The sequence below is a fragment of the Strigops habroptila genome, chromosome 4 (genome assembly GCF_004027225.2).
Source record: "Strigops habroptila isolate Jane chromosome 4, bStrHab1.2.pri, whole genome shotgun sequence".
In the NCBI taxonomy this organism is placed as follows: domain Eukaryota; kingdom Metazoa; phylum Chordata; class Aves; order Psittaciformes; family Psittacidae; genus Strigops; species Strigops habroptila.
The window spans coordinates 33,476,709-33,491,271 of NC_046358.1; positions in this window are offsets into that span (position 1 = coordinate 33,476,709).

Consider the following 14,563-nt stretch of genomic DNA (forward strand, 5'->3'; position numbering starts at 1 on the left):
AAGATTACTTGAACACTTGTAGGAGAAGTAGAGGATATGGATCAGGATGGATAGGATGTTCACGGAATAAGATTTTAAATCTAAATTAGAATCAACACTGCACTGTTTTCCATTAAGATTACTGTTTCTCATCAGCTTTCACATTTGCATCAAATGGGAAACATGAAGATGAAAGGCTTACCCATAGTCACAAAGGGAGCCAATGATCAGTGCACATTATTTTCCTAGTTTCCTGATTTTGCTCTGCTTTTGAAAACAGTTCGGGGTTTTTTTCCCCTTTCTGTGCAATTTTAGGACAGATTTATTATTCTGAATTTAAAAATAAATAAAAGGGCACTTATCCCATTATATGGATGTAATTCAACTCATTTGTGGACTTGCATGACCCAATGCATACTCTTTGCTCAAAAGAAGATTCAAAAGGACTGATACACCAGACAGTTGGGCTACCATTCAGAGGGACATCAACAGGAGAAACGGACCTGCATGAATCTCATGAAGTTTGATAATGGGAAGTGCCAAGTCCTGCACCTGGAGAAGAACAGTAACACGCACCAGTACCTCCTGGGGCTGCCTGTCTGGGAAGTAGCTTGACAGAAAGGGACCTGGGGCTTCTGTGGAGTCCAAGTTGAACATGAGCCAATAATCTAGTCTTGCACCACAGAAGGCTAACAGCCTCCTGGTCTGCATGAGGGAGAGCGTTGCCAGCAGGCTAAGGGAGGGGATCTTGCCCTCTGCTCAGCACTGGTGAGGCACTATCTGGAGTGCTGTGTCCAGCACTGGGCTCCCCCATGCAAGAGGGATGTGAACATGCTGGAGCAAGTCCAGCAACAACTGTGAAGCTCATTAAGGGATTGCAGTATCTCTCATTCAAGGAGAGCCTAAAAGAGCTGGAACTGTTCAGGCTGGAGAAGAGAAAGCTTTGGGGTGAGGCTGTCATATTGTGTCATATCCATGAAGACGACGCCAGACTCTTCCAGTGTTGCCCAGTGACAAGACAAGAGGCAATGGACACAAAAGAAAGTCTGCTTTAGCAGAGGAAAAAAAACCCTTTTAATTGTGAAGGTGATCAAATACTGGAATAGGTTGCCAGGAGAGGTTGTGGAGTCTCTGTCATGGAGATGTTTGAAACCTGACTGCATAAGGCCCTGATCAACCTGCTCTAGCTGACCTTGCTTTGAGCAAGGGGGTTGTACTAAATGATCTCTGAAGCTTCCTTTTAATCTCTACCTCCCTGTGATTCTGTGTAGCTGTCTACAGGTAACCGAACTGTACAAACAGTGGGGAAAAATAGCTGCCATATTTTGCATTCTTCAGAAAAACTAAGGTCAGTGGAGAGACCTTTTGAGAAGAAAATATAGAAGTTAAAAGACTTTTGAGCTCTAGAAATCGTTGGTTTGTTGTATCCTCTGCCAGAGAAGAGGCAGAGATCTCACGCCTTGAAACTTCTACCAGTCGAGACAATCCTTTCAGAATAATTGTAGAGAGCAAGCTTATTTTGGCATAGAGGTGGACCGCACAGGTCTGTGCCTGGGCAGGCAATTTTCTGTGATTCAGATCTTGCAACACAAAGGGACACATGTTACTAAAGCAGTATATTATTTGTGTTACGTGGGTGTACTTGTAGATGATAGTGACTCAAAACTGCAGTTTAAATGTACTAGAAAAAAGAAAATCGTCATCAACAGAAGGTGACTCCTCTGTACTGTTGTTACACAGAAAAGTTTGAGCTGGCTGTCTTATATTCCAGATATTTGAGAGATTTATCTGGATAATGCAAGTGGGCCATAAGAAAGTAAAATGCGTGAAGCCAGGTTTGCTAATCTAGCTGTGCTGTTCCAGGTGCCTGGAATGCTTATCCATTCCTTACTTCTTTTGCCGATCTTCAGGATCTGAAATTGGAGGTTTTGTTTGTTTGTTGCTATTCACACCTTCAAATATGCTTAAAACTTTTAGAAAAAGCTTGGTAGCAATGCCTTGCCAGCATACTGTGTGAGTTCACTCAGCTATTGCAGGGGAAAAGGCAAAAGGCCTCCAATTTTAGCAGCAAAGCAGTATTTCTGCTTACCTGCTGCAGCATAAAGATTACTTTTCACTGCATGGCCCCTCATTAATTTTTAATTAGTTGCTAAGTCAACTCCTTAACTCAATTCACTCTAACTAATTAACGTGATAAGATACAATACCTTAATACGCCTATTAATACAAATGAGTGGAATCAACTTTGCTGCACACCTGTTCTCAGTAATCTGCGCAAATTCTAGTGAATATCATTGCCTTTCAGAAATAACATTCACAGTGACATTTTGTTATTCCTTGTTGTTGGCTGATTGATAGAAGCTCATGTTATCGCGTTGCACAGGATGCTTTGGAAAATACAGTCACTGTGACTGTGAACTGTGGCTGAACTTCATACATCTTGAAGAGATAGCTCTAATTTCCTTGTGACCCTACCCGATCTGTCTGAATTTATGGCCTGAAAAGCTGTAATACAAGAGTGTCTCAGAAATATCAATGTATTAAATATCACTAAGGTCCAAAAGGCAAAATCACAAGAGACAAAACAGAAGTGGACTTGAGTCTGACTGTGTGTTGATCCTCTGTACAAGGAATAATTCCCCTGAGGTCTGCTCTGGTTCACTCAAGGTCTTACTAGCCATTCATGACAGAGGGGATCCATAACCAGATGCCATCTATTTTTAAACACAAGATGCCCATAGGAGAGGTGCTAAACTTGTGACATACTTGACCTTCATTAGAGATTGTGAAAGAGGAAGAATATGCAGATAATATAAACTTTACATAATGGAAAATGTTAAACATAGCTGCCTAATATGTCCTATCTTCTCAAAACTGTTACACAGATTTCTTTCTTTTTCTCCACTTCATGGTAAGAAAAATTATTTGCAATACTTGTATTTTCATTTATTTCTGATGTGAGTCAGTCATTGCCCATACTGTAAGATGGGGATGGTGAGGCATTTAGGCTTCTTAGAAGTCAGTGAGTCCACTGCAGATCATGGACTAGAAAAGAAGTGATTCATGTTTCTCATTTGGGAGCACAAAGTACCGGAATATTACCCATTTTTCCCCTTTCTCACTCCCTTTCACTCATAAAAATCTTTGGCTTGTTTAAAATTTGTATTCCAGAGCTTAATCTTTGGTCCTCTAAAAATACTGAGTTAACGTTCAAGCCCAGAGCCCTGGCATTTTGCAAGTGCTGGAATAGGCAGACATGAAATCCTGAATAGTAGTTTCTCATTCAGGCTGTGGTCACATGACAACTACTCCTAAAAGTATGTAGACAGGCTATTCCACCAAACACATTCACCTAATTTTGTCCAACCTTACAAACAGCATATCTTGCCTTCCAAAAGTAATTCAGAATTGCTGATTATTTTTTGTATACTATTCCCCTAATTTTATCTGTGCTGACTCCTCTAATTTATGCCCTGCTTTTTCTCCTGTACCACCTCCTCCAGAGGAGAACATAAGATCCCTACGTGGTACGCTTCCCCACCTTTTCCAAAGACAAGTTTATAAGGTCTTGGATGTAAGTAGCAATTCCTTGCTCCTTCTCATAAAAACTGATGACCAGAAATCAGGACTTCACTGCTCTTGCACACTTGCAGAATGCCTGCTGTAGGTATGGTATGCTTCTAAAGATCGACTTGTCACCAGTGACCTCTGAGAGCACTAATACTGAGAAACTAATATACCTCTGAAAAACAGAAAGAGCATTTTATATAAATGTAGTTAAATTATCTTTGGAACTGATTGCTGAAAATGGTTAGGAACAACTATGAAGTTCAATACCCACAGGGATCTTTTCCTCCTTCTCATTAGAGATAGTAATAACTGGCTGGGCTTATTGTAGCACTACATGGATCAATTAAGTACAAAATTGTTTTTGCACTAGAAAAATTGCCTTTGAGAATTTAATGCTTCATGGATTACAAGTTGGTATGCTTGGAAAATGAAAAGCAAGATTGAGATATGCATCTCAAATCCATGTAGATCTGTTATGAAAGGGAAAAGTGAGTCAGAAGAGGGAAAGGTAGAGAGTCGTATGAGGAAAGAAACTGAAACTTTGTACATCAGGCAGTATAGCCTTTAGTTGTGAGAAGAAGCTGAAGCATACGCTTGCTTGCTTGCTTCATGCAGCCCGGACATCTTGGCCAGTATGACTGGGAGAATGGCAACTGGTATGCGACTGTAACCCTGGAGGAGCAGCTCCTAGCAAAGTGTAAAACACAAGTAAAATGAGGCTGTGAAAGTCGGTGCAGTGTACTGCTCTTTTACTGGCAACTTCCTTCTTAAAAGGAACAAAAAGGAGGTCTCTAATAGGAAGTGCAGCATTTCTCTTGATGGCTGGTGGCAGGAGCACCGAGAGCAAGCTCTGTTCTCAGAAAGGTGTGGTTTTGCACACAAAAAAACCCCCCAAACAAAACCTTCATTTTATAGCTATGAACACCACAGCTGACGTGAAACAGAACCTTTCCAGAAACACAAACACCTTCTTAGAAAGCACATAAAAGTTGCTAAGGGACTGCTCCTGGTAAAGTCAGTGGGACTTTTTGCCTTGAAAGTTTTTGTTGAAAAGCTGAAATCTCTGGAATAAGGAGAAAGAGGGACAAAGGGGAAAAGGTGTGATGTATAGGTTAGGGTTTGATCTTACAGCTTTTGTGCAAGTAGCTTCACTGATTTCCAGAAGCTTATTCCATTTTTTACCCCTAAGTTTAGTTTGCAGTGTTACTTTCTTACTAATTTTCAAACATAAAGGTAGTCAGGGCCAAATTTTTCCCTCGCTGAGGTAATGAGCGACACTTCTTACTTATTTCAAGGGCGCTTTAATCTTTCCAAGGCCCTTTTAATTAAAATGAATTATTTAGTATTTGTACAGCACTTTGAAAGTACACAGATCTACGTAAGTGCTAAACGTTGTTATTGTTATTCAACTCATTATTATTATCTTTTACGTTTCCCATAAAACTAGCCATGACTTAGCTGCTGTTAAGCTCCTTAATTTTCAAGGAAAATTAACATTGGAAAATGCTTTGTTTTTTTTTTTTTTTTTCTTTTTTAAACCACAGCAAATTGCTACTGCTGCTGATTACGACACTGATGATATTGTATAAGCACTAACCACACCAATGCAGAAACCAATGGCAGCTACAGCTCTTCAAGAAACTGTACACTTACAAGTTGCCATATTGAACTTGATTGTGATGCTTCTATTCGGATGCACATGGATGCACAAAAATGATTTGTCATTGAGCTTTTCTTTTTACAGTCACCAACACTGATGCACATCATGCGCGTAAACAGATACATGGAAATGTATCTGTTATATTTGGGAAATTATAACTGTATACCTAATTTGTACTAGCGTCAGTGATCACAAGAGGTACAAGGCAGTGAACAGTGGAAGTGGAAGGTCCTTCCTACAAAGCACTTGCATTATGCCCATGTTTGAAGGATGGGACACTTCATCTAATGCTGTCATAAGAAATTACTTTCTGTAACAAGTGCAAGACACCAGTTGTGTTTGAAAATTCATGCCTTTGAAGTTTCTAAGCTGAACTGAATAATGCTTGAATTTAGGTGTTGCATGCTTCAGTATTTTGGAGGGGTTTTTAGGAAAATGATCTGATCTTGGTGGGAAGAGATATGACTTTAACTTCTTTCTTGTGAAATTAGAACCTTGCATCTGTTTTAGAACCCTAGCTCTGTCCAGTTTCCCCTTGAACAGATATAGTAATAAATATAAAAGCATACTATGAAATATGTCAATGGCTATCCTTTTTTTTTTTTTTTTTGGTGACTGTATATATACGTTATCCACATACTCTCTCAATCTTTTGATGCAAACCCCCCAGTTTTACTAATAAGCAAATATTTTGAATTAACAAAAATAGGATCAGATGATAGTTGTGGATACCTCTAAGATAAATGCTTCATAGCATTATGTAGGCTACAAAAATACTCGTCTAGTTATCTTTTGGTTTGGTTTTAAGAGAAGGACCAGAAGAATAGTTTAGGTCTTGGAGTTTTTAAAATAAATTTTAAAATAAAACCTGGCAACAGGTTGGATATAGTCTATGTGTTGTATTTTTTAAGGTAATAATGTTAATTCTACCTGTACACAATGAAGATGAGGATCCTTTCTTCACTTGCAATGAAACTTCATAAAGAAAATCACATAAAATCTTGATAAGGTTCTTGGTACTTTAAATATAATGAAATAATAGGTTACTGCCCAGATAACTCACAGGAAATAGCCTAAAATATAGTTAAACTTTACAGGCGAATGGCATTCATTTGAGTTTCTGCTGTATTATTCTTATTTCTACTGTTAGCAATATCTGACACTTACAGAACATCTTTCTTCTGAAGATGTAAAAAGGACCTTAACAAGGTCACTTATATTGCACAGAGGTTTTTATGAAACTTAACTCTTTAAATAAAAATAGATATATAGGGAAACCATGGCAGAATTTTTCAGTGACTTATTTAAATGTGCACAGTGAATTGCTTGCTGACTGGGGAGGAGAGAGGTTTTTGACGATCATCTGTCATTCTACCTGAAACAATTATATTTATCTTTATGAATCACTACATTTCCTTTCAAATGCCTGTTCAAATATTATTAGGAGAAAATGAAGACTAATATTCTTTGGTACATACTCGCTGCAGTTATTGAAATGGTCTGTCATGCTGAACATTGGAACAAGCAGCTTTCATCGTCCATAATGACTTTACCTTTCCCATGAGGAGGCTAGCTGCTTATGAATTTTTTTCTTCTTTAGGTTAGGAAGGTGGCATAACATACCCCACAACAGATATTTAGGCAACTATAAACAGCAAAATCTACTTAGCAAAGGATGTTGTGAGGGGATAAAAAGCAAAAAAACTTAAATCCTGTACCTGTGCTAAATTTAAGACAAATTTGTTTTCTTCTTTTTTTTTTTTTTTTTAATTATGTTCCTTGAATTGTCCATTTTATAAACTTGCTTTTCTGAGGTACTCTAACATTAAATCATCAAGATCTTCTTGACTTCACTCTCTGTCATTGACCAACATTGGTTGTGGCAGCATCAAGTGAATAAAAACCTGAGAATTAAACCTGATATTTTTTGGTGGTTGTGTTCCTTTTTTTTTTTTTTTTTTTTCCCCCTGGCTGGAATGATTCTTTGCCTTGGTAAAAAGGGTAGAGAGATTTATTGAAATAAAAGAATTACAGGACCCTAGAATTCAAGTCCTGGCTTGTGATTGTGCAAATTTCTCAATTTCTTTGGTACTCTACCTGTTTCTCCCCTTTTTTCCTTCCATCATTTCTATTTAAATTGAAGCTCTTCAAGGCAAGGATTGTATATAATATATACTAATAGAAGGCTTAGCATAGTTGCTTATTTAACCTAAACATCATACTTACTACTGTAATGCACAGACCATAAAGAAATGAGTATGAATCATGACTTTAATATGGGGAACTGTGGTAGGGGACAGATGGAACAAGCCATGGGATTGTACAAGTGTCTCACAATTCTGACATCCTAGAAACTGAAGACTGAAAGAACATGCTTTTACAAGGCTTCCTAGGCCTAAATAATTTATAAACAAGGTAACGGGGTTAAAATAAATTAAAAAGAACATCCCAGTGTGGGAATGGTGAAGTTAAATTTCACTAGAATCAAAACAGAAGTTTCAACAAAGCTGCACTCTGAACAGGCCTGAAGTCAATGCCTGCAGACAAGAAGACAAAGTATTCTTATTTTTTACAGTACACAGTTTTGAGTACTTTCTACTGCTCACTTACTGAATTAGTATCCTGTCTAGCATCCCTATTATATATATCTGCGGAAATGCAGCTCAGAGATGCGAGGAGTGCTGTTTTCTATGTAAAAATGAAACATTGAAAAGAGTTGGATATGTTTTTGGAGAGATAACTGCCTTTGAATATTTTCCTCCATTTGATGTGTCACCAGAGGCCTGGAAAATACCCTCATGGGATTAAAAAAGCACATAAATCTGTGCATATTGAACATCCCACTGTAGGAACCACAGTGGACACTTCTTGCATTATCATTTAGATAGTTTTAGGATGGTAGAATCAACTTTATAAGCAAAGAAAATGTTCTATATGGTCAATTTTCAAACCGAAGGAAGCCTAATTAAAAAAAAAAAAAAAAGAGCATGAGCAGATGTTCTGAGCAGTTTAGGGAAGAGCTAGATCCCTGGGGCTAAGGCAGACTTTGAGCAATATTGTGCACGTGTCCCACGCACAAATATTTAACAGTTTTTAATAAAGAATCTGGAAAACTGAAGGAGTTTATTAAAGAAATGACTGTCTTTAAATGGCCCTAAAGCAAATTTATAAAACCAAGTTGTTTACAAAGAGGTTTGGACCATTATGATATAGTTTCAGCCAAAGATCTGTAGTTTCTGTCATGGATTTTGAATACATTGAAATGAAAAAAGAAGCCTTGACTTCTGTTCACTGTCCTTATTTAGGAAAGTAAACTGCCCACAAACTTCATACCACCTCAGCCAAGAAGGCCTAGGTATTTATCTCGTTCCCAAGGATGAAAAGATTAATATTTTGGCTGCAAACTCATTATTTATAAATGACATACAAATGACAATTATAGAGTATCTGACAAAACTATAAGGAGCAAGGTTAGATTGCAAATTTGAAAAGAAACCAGATCGTCTGATCTGAGACTGAGTGTGACTGGTATTTAGATGAGCTACCACTAAGAATGAAGCCCTGGTGAAACTGCTCATAGCTGTCATCTGGGATGGTCATTCCACCACATTCTTGCCTGGCAAGAGAAGGGTTGAACTGAACAGAGAAGTGAGTAAGGGACACTAGGATGTCAGTTTGTAAGATATTAAATGTATAACAGGATTAAAGAATCTGATTTACAGATTGAGAAACCTAGGAGATGGATTGTTGATATTGACCTCAGATTGGCAATGACATTAAGGAGTATGTGAAAATTTATTGCTTACACTTATAGTTTAGACCAGGTTAATCTGAGAATAAGACAGCTTGTTTATATGCTTTTAAAATACCATTTTTTGTTAATTGTTAGTGATACATTACACTGAAAATAAAAGATGGGGAGTGCAGTACACTTTAATATCAAATGTGAGCAGGATGGTGATGAAATAATAGATTTCTAATGACCTCCACAACCACCACTTCCTAGACTTTCATTGATACCTAGAGCACACAGTTTCTAGTCTCATGCATGTAAAAGGCTCCTCTTGAGAAGAAGCCCTCTACTCAGAAAGGTAAACTGCTGCATATCTTACTGTCACTGTAAGAGATTTAATTTTTTTTTTCTTTTTTTTTTTTGTGTTCCAATGCTCCAGATTGGAAGGAAATTGAATACTTGGGACAAAGCACACCATTTTTTATATTAGACCTTCTATAAGGAAGTACTGTGAGTGCCTTTTTTTCTTCTAGCTGAATATCTTTTGATAAAGACTGGTAACATCAGTTCTCAATCCACATGAGATCTGAACTATCTCATTGTCTTGGTTTGGGAAGAAAAGGTCAGATAATAGGATTCAAGTTCAAGGAAACAGGATTCTTGACAATTTCTGTTTCTGATTTAACTGGAAATATAATGATAAAAACCTTTTTTATGGTATTTCAGCATTTCTGCCTCCACTCCTGCACAGAAAATTGTACACAGAAGGTAGAACTTTAAAATGTGTCAGGATGTGAAGTAGGGAGATTGAAAGCTTGGGTTGTGTATAGCTGTCATCAGAAACTGAAATTCATGTACAAACATGTGACAAGAATGACAAGGACACAAACCTCATTTAATTCCACTGAAGCACGCTGGATTAGGAGCTGTAGGAGCTCTCCAGATGGATACAATGAAGAAAAAGGTTAGTGGTTTGCCAGGAAAAAAGGAAGTGGCCCCTTCTCAGCTGGGAAAGTTGGGGCTGGAAGGCTTCTCAAGAACTTTGAGCCAACTTACTTAGAAACCCCTACAGAGATTTTACTAAAATTTTACACACACACACGTCTCTGGTGTTTTAGATTGGTACGAATACATTAACATCATAACTTACTCATGGCTATATGAGACTCCCTTCACCTGGATAGTCATATGAATAGAGACTTTAAATTCTAGTCCCAGCTTTTCTTTGTATTTTGGGAGGTAATTTACAGAATCTACAAGCAGATTAAGTTGTTCTCATATTCAATACATTTAAATCTTTTTTCCTGTTCTTGTACAATATTCAGATTATTTGGGCTGACTCATTTTTATTCTGATGAAGTTTTCTGATTGTCTTTATTCATACATCAGCTTTCCTGTTTTTCTTCAGAGAAATTATCTTACCTTTTAGGGTGGACAGGGTGTTTTGTTCCAAAATTAAGTCTGACTCAGCCAGGTGTGTTTTAGCATCAGGTTTGTTCACTGTACTTTATTGAAACAAGGAGATTATTTTTGTTTTGCATAGAAATTTGGGGCTCATTAGCGAAGGGATGTGGGGAATTTTTCTAGACTCAAATTTGTCACCATTACACACCCACACCCGTGAGTCAATTATTTCATTTTGCTGTCATACAATGAATGCAGACTCTTGGAAGGTGCCAGACTGTCAGCTTTGAAGTCTACAGAACGGGTTTTGCAGAGACATTAGTAGTCCCAGTTCTCCTTGTGCTCTTCGATCTTTCTGAACCACTGTGGCTTGACTATAAAACAGCCTCCATTATTGTCAGAATCTAGGCATAACTTGCCATCTGTTAGGATATTCTGTTTTTTCCCTATCCAAAAGTGTCCCAATTATATAGCTTTTTACTTTCTTGGTTCATTTTAGTACACTTTCAGGCATTTATTGTATTAAAGGACCTCTAATTGTAGTGCTGCCTTGTGGACTGAGAGGGCAGTAAGTCTGGCTTCCTTTTCCTGTTCCAGGGACTCCCCTCAAAATTGCCGTGGAGAACTGTTCCTGTGGGCAGTTTGCATTCTCACTACCTTTACTCAGCCCCACTGCAGATAAACTTTAAGAACCAGGTCTTCCGGGCTATTAAATCAGCACCTCTCAAAGCTATTTCACAGAATAACCAACTCTCAATTATGCAGCATAATGGCAGTAGTAGAATAATCCAAATAAAACAAAACCAAGGTTGATACAAAAGGTACATAAATTAGGCAGTAAGGATTTATTGAAAGGCTAGCATGTGGATTCCTGCTGAGAACAGAGGCTGCTTTAAGCATGCAGAATGCGGCTGGGTGCCAGTGGGATGAATAATGTTGTGGCCAGGAGTGATGGAGGAAGGCAGGGCCTAGTGAATCTACACTGTGGGTAATCCATCCAGGTATCACAAAGACTTACCTGAAAAATTTTAATTTTCATTGAAGATATTATTTCTTTAAGAAAATATGCTGATGATCCTAATCAGAATAGGGAGATAGACAGTCAGTCAATGCTCTGTGGTGTTTTAAGCGAGGGGATTGTTGCTGAGAGAAGGGGTGATTTTTCTCTTTTGGCAAATAGAAAAAATGCTGGTTTATGAGGCGTACAAATTTGGCTGTAATAAACAAATCTTGCCTAGGGCCAGGGAGGCAAAGCTAAGCTAAACTTTCTCCTCCCCATCTCTAGCCATATCGCTCTGCAGCTGCGCAATTCTCCAGGGATAAGCTCATGGACACACTAGCTAGCTCTCAAACAAAAAGCTTCAGTCATTGTTTTTGGCAGTGAAAGCAGTGAGAAGCAGCAAAGCAGGCACATAGGTTGTGCTGAATCTTTTGGGATGATCTCTCCCATGAGTCTCCCGGGGTTAGAACCAGAGCAGCAACATTGCTTGCCTGTCACTGTGAGGTACCCTTTCCAAGCTGTGTTGAAAACAGTAACTGCATTTAAAATGGTCTTGCTTAGTCTGAGAAAATGAGGCTGAGTAACCAAAATGTCAAGCAGTCTGCTTGTTTTGGGCTCTAGGGTCTTGCATTTAGGTACCTACACACAGTGTTATTGAGTACCATGGCAGCTTACATAGGTAGTTCAGCCACAAGCAAGTAAAGACCTGCACAACCAAAGTGAAGGCTCTAAAATGCGCTGACATGCAGAGAGCTAGCATGGATCTACTATATAATGAGATCAGAGAAAGTGGCCTGAGCAGTAGTAACTCACCTCGAATTTCCCGTGTCTAGGCACAGTTGTCAAGAGAGTTGCAGTAAACAAACTTACTAGGTGCCTGCGTCCTAATCTTCATGCTACTGTGGTTGAAATTGGGAAGAAACATGAACCTGTGCATGGATACAGTTTTGATGGCACTGATTTCTATAAACATTACAGGGTATGAACATCTATACCGATACTGTTGACTTTAGCCGCATACAAGGTCTAGTAACAGTGAATGCTTTAATGTTGTTGGCTTTGCTCATTCCACCTTGACAAATTATGGATGATATGTTTAATTTCCCATTACTGAACCTGACTGCTCCTTAGATTATGGGAGGATTTTTATTTTCTTTTGCTGATGGAGAACTGAGGTACATTGTAGGGCTGTGCCCAAATTACATAGGAAGGTATGGCAGAGCAGGTAACTGAATAAGCTTTAGCTGAACCCTATGTCAGTTCTTTCATGCATATCCTCAACCCTGTATAATTCTTCCTTACGTATGAAACTCATCCAGTTTTCCTTCACGAGAGTAAAGACTCTCTTAATGCCTCAAGGTCTGAAAGATCTATTCTTTATTCCTTGCTTCATGAAGATTTGCAGGGAAATAGCAAGAGACTGTTGGCTTCAACACTGACATGATGCTGCTGATACCTTTCACAAAAGATGCAAATAGTGGTTTCCCTTGTAGTTCTGATGTCTGAGCGAAATAAACATAGGGATGAATTGTTTCAATGAAGAAGGAAGAGAGGTGGTGTCAACAAGAAGCAGGGATTACTCTTTCCTTCTGTGTTGAGGGCTGCTGTACTCTTGAGTATCAAGCTGAGAAGCAGTGCTCATGTCCTGCAGGGACAGACTGCTTCTGAAGATTGCGATGGCAAAAATTTTTTTATTTGTACAAAAGATTTTTGTCTTTATGGTTGTATTAAGTATTATCAGCATCTCTTGACTGAATCTCTCAAATACATAATCTGAGGTATTTCTGTTTAACTCGATGCACACAGTCTGCCTTATAGGCAAGGAAGGTGACATAGTAAATATGAAATACCATCTCACACTAGTGTTCCATGGACTTCCTGTTCAGCTTCCAACATCAGAGCTTTGTAGCTGTCTGGTCTCCAGCTGTCCTACAAACAACTTCTTCACCCATGAAGCATGCTGTGGGTAGGGGCAGTTGTTTCACAGGAACCCAGAATACGTTGTGTTCCCAATGTAGGTTCTTGCCTGACTTTACCTCTGGTGGAACAGGAAGAGCTTAAGCTGGACTGTCCTCAGAGCTGTTTGCAAACCGTTCTCAGAAACAATGGCTGATGATTCATCTGGCATTGTCATCAATAATCTCTAGGCCTGCCTTGTAACAAACCTTCCCATAGTAAAGATAGGGGACCTTCCTAGACAGGACCATGTATGTTTTAGTAGTGGATCTACAGAAGAGTAATCTAGTTTTAAGACCTCTTGTAATCAAGTGATTACATATGCTTGCCTGAGATCAGACATTAAGCAAATTTAGCAGCCCTCGGAACCCTTGTTCCTGTGTTGTGCTCACATGACATGAGCATGCTGACTCATCCATGTGTGGGGATAAATGCCTGCTTATAGCACGTTTTTACAAGTTTTAATAATAAAGTCAAATTTGTGAGGTTGCAATACTTTCTATGACAACAAAACACGGTTGTCACCAACATTTTAACTTAAAAATTGTTATAGTTTGAAAATGAAACTGAGTGCCTTTTTTCATTCACGCTAGTGACACAGAAGGTCACTGATTTAATATTCATAATCTTTTAAAGTTATTTTTGTGAGTAAACATTTGCTGGAAGATAGCCTGTCAGGGTGATATCTTTTGCAAATGCCTGATACTATGCTACCTCAAGAAACTTTTCTTTGGTGAGCCCAAGCCAAGACATGGGGTGGCCTATCTAAAGGTATGCATCCTAGTATAAGAACAGCCCAATATCTGAAAATGAAAGACCCCAGAGTAGGGAAGATTGATGGTGTTTACCTTCTGCAGTTGCTAGCAGTGAAAGGATAGTGATGACTGATGAAGACTAAGATGTATTAATGAGGGATGCTTGTACTACTCATCAAGAATGTGCGTTGACAGGGGTTAGATACCATGCTGGCATCTCTGGGAATGAAACGTATCTGGTGAGGAAAGCCTACATAAGCACATATGGAAGACATTCACTCAAAAACAAAATTATGGATGTCTGCAACATGAAATACATGAAATATTTATCTAAGGAAGTTAGAACCATACGAAAAAAATTGTCTACTGTAATAGAAAAAAATCATGTAGAAAGATTAAATATTGGTCTAAATGGGTGAAACAAGGAGAAGTACAAATGAACAAAGCAAATCTTCAGCATGGGGCTGCAGGGGATGCTTGTGGTTGTTAAAGCAGACACGGCTCTG